The 10,874-nt window shown below is 40.8% G+C and overlaps 1 long non-coding RNA gene across 1 annotated transcript; it reads left to right on the top strand.

The window, feature by feature from the left end:
* The first annotated feature begins 888 nt into the window (after positions 1-888).
* LOC310745888 lies at positions 889-8,958 on the top strand. Its single transcript, XR_014540430.1, has 3 exons — positions 889-1,181; positions 3,303-3,380; positions 8,832-8,958. It is a non-coding gene; the product is annotated as an uncharacterized lncRNA (long non-coding RNA).
* Positions 8,959-10,874: the final 1,916 nt, after the last annotated feature.

The following is a 10,874-nucleotide window of genomic DNA, read 5'->3' as shown; positions in this document are numbered from 1 at the left end:
CATACATCATTTACAACTTGCTACAGGGATTCCACAAAGCCGGTACATACCCTTTACACAAAGAAAAGAAAAGAAAGATTCCGGAAAGAAAAGATTCTGAAAGTATGTCTGCTGAATAGGCAGTGAGTGTCAGGGGGTACCTAATGAAACGCAATGCTCGCCAAGAAACGAAATAAATAAGTAAACAATAGTGGCATTTCCACATGCTACTACATGTCCAAAAGATTTCTGCTGAAATTACTTGAAGAAAATATTATTCCCTCACCAATCAGTGGTATCATTAGCCAGAGGGAGGAAGAGACATTGAAGGATAGATACCTCGTTTCCCACACTCCATCTCCTGATAAATAAGATCCTGTGTGTACCATTTGACCCACACCATTCAAATTGTTATTGGGAAGACACATGTCTAGACATGCTGTAACAAACATTTGATGTCTCAGAATATGGCCAGAAAAGCAAAGTCCGCTTGAGGTAGGCGGGTGGGGGAGATGCCAAAGCAGCAAAAGGTTTCTTTCTACTTAGTAGACGTCAAAACATTTTGTGTTGCCATACAGAAATGTTTGTTTTAATGAATTCATCATTGTTATCCTTTAGCTTAAATATATATATTAAGGCCACAAAGCAAATTTCAAAAGTAAGGAAGTTAAACAAGAAAAACAACCGATTTAAGATAAAAATAAAACAAAATCAACCTCAGTGTATAACAACCTTTTTCATTATTACACTCACATCCCATCTTCCTTCAAGGGGGCATACATGGTTCTCCACCTGCCCATTTTTTCTTCAGAACAAATTGTGAGGTAGGTCCTTAATTCATTGACAAATTACATCAGGATGAACAACATTTAAAAATCAAAAAGTGCTTTCTTCCACTGTGCTGTTAAGTTTGCTAGCTGTTCTTGGCATCGCTAGTGTTCCTTTTCTGTAAAATGGGACCAATGATGTATATGCAATTAGAGCTTCTATTTTATTTATTTACTTATGACATTTTTGGCCCTTAGGGTCTGAAAGTTTTTGTCTGAGGAGATTCTGAGGAGAAGAGATTCAGAGAGAAAAGCAAGACTTGAGGGACTTCTGTGAGCAGAAGTTTTGAGCAAGTCAGAACAGAAAATATCCCCTTCTAAGTTTCTTCCAAAGCTCCCAACTTCCCCTTAGCACAGAAAGAGACCATACATTTGGTAAGTTAAAAACAGTTTACTTACAAATTCATGTACTTTTCCATACAATAGCAAAATTGGTAAATGTTTCTAAATTATTTGCACAGAAACACAAAGATGGCTTGCTAAAGCCACACAGTCTGGGCTTGGAGCAAGAATAAAGAGCGAGAATAAAGAATTTGGGAACCCTCCCAATGTGACCTAGCTAAGCCAGGGAGAACAGTTTACTCTATGGTCTTAACCCCTTCATGGAGTAAATAGAGTTAAGCACATTAGTTATATGAGGCTGGCTTATCCCACACAAAACAGGGTGCTCATGTAAAATTAGTAGGTTTCCCCCCAAAAAATGGGACATTTTGAGAACTGGATCCAGCTATGCTCATCCACATGTTTCAGCTCATCCATTCAGCTAGTCAGAGAGTAAAAGCCAGGAGATTTATCAAGGCTCTGGTGGACCACCATGCATGGCTGGAATGTTACATTCTGCTTAGTGGGTCACAAGTTGTATAGGTTTGAGTTGCTACACAGTGAACTGTTAGAAAAGGGGAAGAGGGCTTGTCAAACTTAAGTGTTTAAGAAAGAACTTGCGGAGTGGATTGGAGGTTCTTCAAAACCACAATGAGAGTTATAGATTCTTATTTGGAACATAAGCATAAGGAAAGAATTCTGTAGAAAGATTGTAGTGCTTCAAAACTAACAATTGGTTGTGCTACTCCTGTTCTTAATAAAACACATGGATAACTGAAACTGATTTGGCATGCCCCCTGACTACCTATAGTATTTTTCTGGGCACCACTTCTTAAAGACTTACTTCCCCCACCCCACCCCAACTTCAGAGAATTGCAATTTACTACAACTGGAGAGTTGGAGACTGTAGTCATAAGCAAGTTAATAAGTATTACAGTCTGGGTTCAAATGCGTCATGTATAAAATGCCTTCTTTATTTGACAGGACTCCACAGGAATCTTTATATGGTGAACCTTAAGCTGAAAACACAACTGTAACTTCATCTGGGCCTGTGTCTGTTTGCACTATAATCTTATGCCTGTTTCAGAATTATTTAACCATCATGGTTCTCAGTTGTCATGATCCTGAACCCTAGAATTATGATTCTGTATAGGAGCAGAGCTGGGGAAGTTGTGGCTCTCCAGATGTTGTTATACTTGAATGCCTAACAGGCCCAGCCAGCCAAGGCCAATGGTCAAGGATGATGGGAGCTGTAGTCCAGCAACATTTGTGGGGCAAGAGGTTCATGATTTGTTTATCAATGAAACTGAATCACAGTTTTTACATGAGTTCTATGGAAGTAAAATCAGCAACCTCTTTGGCTCTAGCTCACGGACAATGGACCAGGCCAGTGGCAGCTGATCCATTACAGCAAATAGGGCACTGTCCCATCAACTTCAATCTGCCCTCAACCAGTACCACCCATCCAATTCAGGAGGTGGCACTGCCTGTTAGCTTCTTCGTCTGAAGTCTCAGTGTTGCCCTTATAGAACTCAAAGCATTGTAGTGGAGATTAAATGAGGAGTGGGAGAAAAAGAAGGTATATAAATGCAATAAATAAATAAGATGGGGGCAAATCTAAAATTAGTTGACACTGTCTATCATTGGCTCTGGTTCCACTTCCTGTCTGGGCCCCTAGCTTTCTGCTGCAACAGTCACAATGAGCACTAGCAGCTACTGGACCACACCAAGGCAAGACAGTAGCCCTTGGAATGTGATTCTGCTGCTGACACACTTCTTTTAAAATGTCCAGCTTTCACAAAGTGTGTTTGTAACCATTATCAATGTGGCCATAAGACAATATGTGTTTTGAAGGGTTCAGGAATTACAAAGTCAACAATAAAAATCCTTTTCTGCAGTAACTATGGTTTCCTTTAGTATTATTATCTTAGACAATCTCTCAATTTTAAAGGAGTAGGAATTGCAAATAAAGGCTTGGAAATTCTAAATCTCCCTGAACAGTGCTGTTATACATTCATGGTTTTTTTAAAAAAAAATATGGATTGTTCATATTTTAGGAGCTGTTCTGCCCTTAACAAGCAGAAAATTTATTGTGGATGGAATTTGCCCATTTATTGTGTGAAGACAAAAGTGTTTGTATGAATAAACTTTAATCAATTCTGCCTTCACTTTCAGAAATATTTGTAGGCCAGGCATCAAAGAGTGACAGCAACTATGCTTTCAAATGAGAGAAAGCGAAACAGGGTAATACGGGTAAGTTATTTTATAAAAATATAACAGGGTTTATTTCAATAGTCTCCTTTCGTGATCTACAGTAAGAGCTACATAAGATATGTGTCTTGCAAACTCTTTCATTACTCTTGGAAACTATGAAAGGAAATGCCTGAAATCAGTAATCTTCTGATGGAGAACCATTAGCACTCAAAACACTGTGTAGCCCATTGCATACTTGCCAATAAAAGCTTTGCTGCATCCAAACACTTTTTATTGTGTGGAAACCTTCCCTCATTACAAGAATGGGTCTTAGCCATCCGGACTAATTACAGTGGTACCTCGGGTTACATACACTTCAGGTTGCATACGCTTCAGGTTACAGACTCCGCTAACCCAGAAATAGTACCTCAGGTTAAGAACTTTGCTTCAGGATGAGAACAGAAATTGTGCTCCAGTGGTGCGGCAGCAGCAGGAGGCCCCATTAGCTAAAGCGGTGCTTCAGGTTAAGAACAGTTTCAGGTTAAGAATGGACCTCTGGAACGAATTAAGTACTTAACCCAAGGTACCACTGTAGCAGGCTCTCTAATCTGAACTCTCATGTGAATTTAAACATTCTGGCACTTAGGTAAGAGGAGTCTACTAAAGGAGGAACTTTTTTTAAAAAAAACAACACACAAGTCGGATAACAATATTTAAATACGTGAGATGCAGAAAAAAGGCTGGGCAGGCAGTTGGGCAGGGCTGGTCCTTCTATGAGGTGATCCTCAGGCAATGGATAGTGAGAAATGACAGATTGTGACCTCTCCCACCAACTCACTGCCTATAGGCCTGGCCATCCCCCATCACAATTAACTGGTCACCCACCCACTGCCACTACTAGCCAGTGGCTGCCACTGCTGTCTGCCACTCTTTCTTTGCTTCTTCCACCTCCATGCCTACTTACCCATCCAACCGCTTCCGCAGACTGTCACTGTGCAGGGGCTCCTGGCCTTGCTCTGAGGAAGAGGTTCTTTCTCAGAGCAAGGCATTGTGGGTGAGGTTATCCGTCAAGTGCTTATGCCACCACTGATTTGCAGAGTGTTAAAATGCACAGCTTTAAAACAGAGTTTAGCATTTCCTTGCATTTTGAAGCTTAAAGAATTTTTAAATTATATATTTAAGCTGCACTTTTAAAGCTGTGGCAGCACAGGCACTCTTTGCCTCATTCAGTGAGCTCTTCATCAGACTGAGACCAGGAGTGAGTTTCATTAACATGTCTCTGCAGCCAGCTGAGCAAACGGAGAAGCGGAGAGCAGGCAAAGTTAGAGAAGAACATTGAGTAGGCAAGCAGGTTGAAAGGAGGCAGCAGAGGAAGGGAGGAAGGAGGAAAAGGTGGGGTGGAGGCAGCAGAGAAGGGATGGAGGTGGCTGGGTCAATCTCAGGTAGCAGAATGTCTTGTAGCAGCCCTGCGGAGGTTGGACCTTTGGACAACAAAGTAGTCCTGACTTTGCTGAAGGAGAAAAGGGAGATTGCAGAGAAAGTGAATGAATTATTTACAGATGTCTTCACAGAGGAAGATGCAGGGCGGATCTTTGTACTGGCACTAACTTTCTCAGGAAAAGAGAAACTGACGCAAATGGTTGTGGCAAGGGACAAAGCTGTAGGCCTTACTGACAAATCAAAAATGAATAAATCACCAGGTCCTGATGACACCCACCCAAGAGCTCAAGCACAAAACTGATGATTTAAAAAATGCAACTCATCTGTAATATCAACTTCCGTATCTAAGTACTGGAAAGGGGTGAATGTAACACCATTTTTAAATAAGGGATTCAAATGAGATCCCAGAAATTATATGACAGTTAGCTTAACACATGTTCTAGGGAAACTAGTGGAAAATATTATTAATGGTAGAATTCTCCTTGTCACAATGCTGTATTAGACAAATTCCTGGAAGATAAGGATTATTAGTGGCCACTAGTCATTACGGCTATACATTACCTCCAGGATCAGAGGCAATATGCATCTGAGTACTGATTGAGTGGGGCAACAACAGCGAGGCGAAGGATATTGCCCTCATATCCTGATTACAGCCTTCTTGTAGGCATCTGGGTGACCACTATAAGAAGAGGATGCTGGACTAGATAGGTTTTTGGTCTGATCCAGTATGGCTGTTTTTAAGTACTTAACATCTGGAGGACAGGCTACCACCAATAGCTAGTGTCCTCTATTTGGCTTGATAGGTCACAAACAGTGAAAGCCTAAAAGGCAGTCCTTTCCATGTTTCATCTAAACTGAAGGCAAATTGTGACATTGATTACCTTCATGCAAATATTGTGCAGACCAAATATTCATGCAAATATTGTGCAGTCATCAGTCATCTCCTATATGGTGATCACTGATCAATGAGCTATCCGATCCTGCTTTAGCCATTGTGATCTCTTGCCAGGATGCCCAACACATACTACTTACAGCATAAGGCTCCTGCAAGTCAGGTTTATTGTATGAGTGTACCCCTTGTTGTTTAGTCCGCAAAACAGAAAACTGTAGCCATGGTACATTTGTGGGAGTTCAATCTGGTGAAATCTGGTGAGAGAACAGGGGGTAATTGTAAAGCTACATGTCTCACCTTTTGTGTTCTTGAGTAAAGAAGCAGCACGAGGAAGATAAATGGGAGCTTTAGAGACAAGTTAACTGCATGGTATCAGGTCTGTGTGATTTTATACTGCCATTTCCTCAGCTTGTTGGTATCAGGTTTGCTAATCGGTGATATTTAAGTATTCTCAATGAATTTATTGAAAACTCTAAGAAGATATCGTAATATCCACTTAGAATCATACTGCAGGATATCCTCATCTAGGAGTTTCAAGCTTTAGTTACTAATAGAATCAGAAGATCCCTAAAACTGAACTATTTATTTTACATGCTTTGGTTCAGTACTACTATGATGTTTTAAAGTACCTCTTTTAAACTTCTTTTTAACTGATCATTTCATTGTTTTGTAAACCACTTAGAGGTTTCCTTACAATCAAGCGGTATGTAAATTTTGTTATAATTTCACTCTTACTGTCTAGGGCTTTGCAGTAGGAGTTGGGAACTTTTGGTCCTCCAGATGTTGAACTACCAATCCCTTCAGCTCCAGCAAGCATGGCCAACAGCCTGGGAAGAGGGGACTTGTAGTTCAGAAACATCTGGAGGGCCAAAGGTTCCCATATCTGCTTTATGGGGGTCTCATGCAGTGGTCTTTCCCATCACCTGCTCCCTGATGCTTTTAACTGCAGATGCCAGGTATTGAAAGTGGGACTTTCTGCATGTGAAGCATGAGCTCTGCCACTGAGCTATAGTGCTTATCCAGTATATCATTGTCCTGGAAAGCAAACCTAGACATTTACTGCATTACCTGCAACTATTTTCTTGATGTGAACTCACTACTACTACTACTACTACTACTACTACTACTACTATTATTAGTGTTGTTGTTTTTATATAGCAGTTTAAATTTGGAAAGTGCATTTTGATCTTTATCTAATTCATCACCATGTGAGAAGGTTCTGTATTATTAACTGCAAGCTGGGACTCATGAAAATTTCATGGGTGAACAGGGAAAGCTGGGAATTGACTTCAGAGGATGTGTGTCTAAACTTCCCTCAAGCTATGCAGTGTGTCACAGATGCCCTCGAATATACCAGGCATCCAGAGTCCTTCTGCAACAAACACACAAATGGGGGGGAGATGGGCAAAGTTGAAGGCACCACATGTTTTACAACCATTCAGAATTAAAGGAAACTGGTGCAGCTGCAATATGGCACCCTGGAACTGGCAAGCTTTTGCATTCATCTGTGCATGAAAGAGGCCAGGAATATTATTTATAGAATCAGAGCTGGAAGGTGTCTCCAAGGTCAACTAGTCCAAACCACTGCTGATGCTTGAAACCCACCAACAAAGCCACCCAGTCACTGCTATAAACCTCTAGGGAAGAATTCAATATAGCACTAAAGTCCCTTAGCAGTGTACTAGATGTGAAGGAAATCAGCCCTGAGTGCTCACTGGAAGGACAGATCCTGAAGCTGAGGCTCCAATACTTTGGCCACCTCATGAGAAGAGGAGACTCCTTGGAAAAAATTATGGAAAGATTGAGGGCACAAGGAGAAGGAGACAACAGAGGACGAGATGGTTGGACAGTGTTGTCGAAGCTACCAGCATGAGTTTGACCAAACTGCGGGAGGCAGTGGAAGACATGGGTGCCTGGCATGCTCTGGTCCATGGGGTCATGAAGAGTCGGACACGACTAAACAACTAAACAACAACAGATGTGCTAGCAGAATGGCTTGCACGAAAAATGGCTGCTTTCCATATGAACCTACCTAGACCCTGAGATCATCCTCTGAGGTCCTTCTTTGTGGGCTTCATCCAGAGGGTAGCAACATTAGAACAGGCTTTTTCTGCAATGGCTCCCTGTTTGTGGAATGCTCTCCCCAGGAAGGGTTGGCTGGTCCCTTCACTATACCCCTTTAGGCACCTGGCAAAAATGTTTGTCTTCAGCTAAGCCTTTGGCTAATTATCTGATGCCCTTTTAAATGTATTGTGTGAGGGAGGATTTTTGGTTTGGTTTGTTCTTATTTTTATTAGGTATTTTGTGTTTTTATATTGTAATTTTATGTTGTGAACTGCCTTGAGATCTATGGATGTAGGGCAGCATACAAATTTAATAAATCAATAAAATAAAAATAATAAGTGTGTGTTTGTTTACACACACATTCACACACAAAAATGAATGGAGAATATTTTTCTCTGTATTTCAGTCGGTTTGTATAATTGGATATGGGCAGCATGTAATTAATTTGCAACATTTGCATACTGTCAGTACAAAAGGATATAGTTCCTTTATTTGAATTTGCTAGCAAAATATAGGATTGGCTTTAGAAGTGCAAAACTCATGGGGGGAAATAATCTGTTAATATTTCCGTAAATCATTTTCATGCCTTTCTTATATAATTATAAGGGGAAAGAAAGGGGGGGGCTATTCATTCCTTTAATGGAAAGGAGCCAGTCTCAAAAGCTGAATGAGCTTTTATTACTATTGTTCAGCAAAAGACAACAGATGCTGCAACTATCTTTTTTCATGCCAGACTCACAATTTAGATCCGGCAAGGGACTTCTATTGAAATTCTGGAGAGACCTCTGTTCTCAGCAGTGCTGCTGTGCTAAGATTAATATTGGAGTCCATTGGCAGGACAATTCACATTGATGCACTTGATGTGCTTTTCAAAAGCATTCGTTTTAATAAAGAAATACTTATTTTACATAGCTGAGTTAGCAAGTGGTAATTAAAGGTAATCATTCTATTCATTTAGGGTTCCCCCCTCCTCCTTATTCCCCACAACTGAATAATAGGACTGTTGTAAGGCAGAACATTGCCACTGCCCAACATTCTTTTGATAAAGCAACGAAGATTTAAGAAAATTCTGTGATGAAAACAAAGTTGCACTAATTCCAATCTTTCCTTTGCAGCTGTGGTCCAAATTACAGAAGTTTTCCACATACTTAAGATTGAGTCTAATTCACAGCGGGAAAGTTTACCAGTGGCATCTGAAAAATGTGTGATTTTTCTTTCAACATGGTGATTTGTATGACTATAATTATGATGACTGTGGTCTTTGGGCAAAATACTACCTTTATTGTTACCTGCACGTACTTGCTTGCTCTGTACACACTCTAGCAGGGCCTTTTGTTGACCAGAAATGCAGAACTGAGGAGCCTTCAGCAATATTCAGAGTAGTGTCTTATACAAATGGGCTCTAGAAATTTTCCACCCAATTTCTGGGCAGAGTAACTGGAGGAACAATTTCACTGAATTTCTCCAAGAGTCAGGGGCAGAGAAATTCTCCAAGTTTGGAGAGAATGGACTCACCATTAGCAGCTGAACTCATTTTCTCTCCTGCCCCCGCCCCCCCGTGTTTCAGCAGCAACAGTAACTGTGTTGGCAGTCTAGCCCACCATTTTGAATGCCCCAGACCCAACATCTTTCCAGGGCACTTGGGAGGCAAGGTAGAGAGAATGGCAGATGACACAAAAAAATGTGGAGTCATTCCCTCTTTCTGAGGAACTCTGGGAATTGTAACTCTGTGAAGAGAATGGAGTCTCCAAACACCTAAAGGGTGTTATCAGCATCCTTAACAAGCTAAATTTGCCAGGATTCTTTTGGAGAAGCCAAGACTGCTTAAAGTGGTACGATACTGATTTAAATGTGAAGTGCAGATGGGGCCTAAGTAAGTGCATGGAAGTGGATAGAGTCATGCACTAGAGCAGGCATAGGCAAACTCGGCCCTCCAGCTGTTTTTGGACTACAACTCCCATCATCCCTAACTAACAGGACCAGTGGTCAGGGATGATTGGAACTGTAGTCTCAAAACAACTGGGGGGCTGAGTTTGCCTATGCCTGCACTAGAGCAGAGGTGGGGGAAGCTATTGCTCTCCAGATGTTGCTGTATCCAATTCTAAGCATGACCTGACTACTGGCCCAGCTGGAAGGTACTTGATGTGAACTGGAGTCCCACAGCATCTGCTTTAGGGGATACTTTCCCTGACATTTAGAGTCATATTTGAAATATGGTGCGGGTGTGAGACCTGTCTAAATATACCCAGTTGGGCATCGCTGTTCGAAAATGTATTCACACAAGCTGTGAAAAAAGAACTGTTCAGACATGCCAGAGGAAACTCCCCAGTGCTGTTAACAGTTCTATAGAATAAATTCAAGTTGCTACGTTGGAGGAAGCTTAAGAAGCCTTTCAAGATGAGCCCGTCTTTTGCATCAACTCGCCAGTCAGTTCCTTTCATTATCATTCAAACCCGGAAGGATCATTAGCTGAACACTTACTGGTTCACCTTCACCCTATAAGATACCACTGAATGCTATAAAGAGACAGATAGGGAACAGCTTCTTGAAACTATATCCTTTATTGTCTTTAAGTCAAGGAAGACTCTTGAAAAGAAAAGATTTTTCTGGGATTATCTTGGGAAGCTATATTTTAAAAAGAAGAAGCAGCACACCTTACAGTCTCAGACATGTCGAGCGAGTCTCCAGCTAAGCTATTTTTCATTACACATTAGCAGACCAATGAAATATGTTCAAGGGAGATCACTTGCATTTCTTATCCATCTAAAAGAAGGTGTCACTTATGTAAAAAAAAAAAGATTCTGGATAGTGTGTAGGGCTTATTCCTTCCTGCATTATGTTAGTAAAAATGAATACTCAAGTCAGATTTTCTTTTCGAAAATTAACATAAAAAAATGGATGGAGTAAACATTTGATCACACTAACCAAAACTTACCATCTGAAGCTATACAGTCTAGAAACAGGTCTGCCATTTCTTTTATAGTTTGTGAGAGCTATGTCTTTTATCTTCCGTAACTAGGGGCTAGTTTTCCTTTGTGTTCCCCCTGAAAAGAAAAAAAGATATTTATTTTGCTAGAATTGACCTAGAATAATGTAGGTGAAAGTGGGGGACGGAATCCTGCCCAGTACAGAATATTGCAGAAGGGAGAATTCTGTCA

This window comes from Podarcis filfolensis (genome assembly GCF_964270895.1).
Source record: "Podarcis filfolensis genome assembly, chromosome: 12".
NCBI classification, from domain to species: Eukaryota; Metazoa; Chordata; class Lepidosauria; order Squamata; family Lacertidae; genus Podarcis; species Podarcis filfolensis.
Note: the sequence above shows the minus strand (reverse complement) of the source record. Positions and strands in the feature narration are given on the sequence as shown.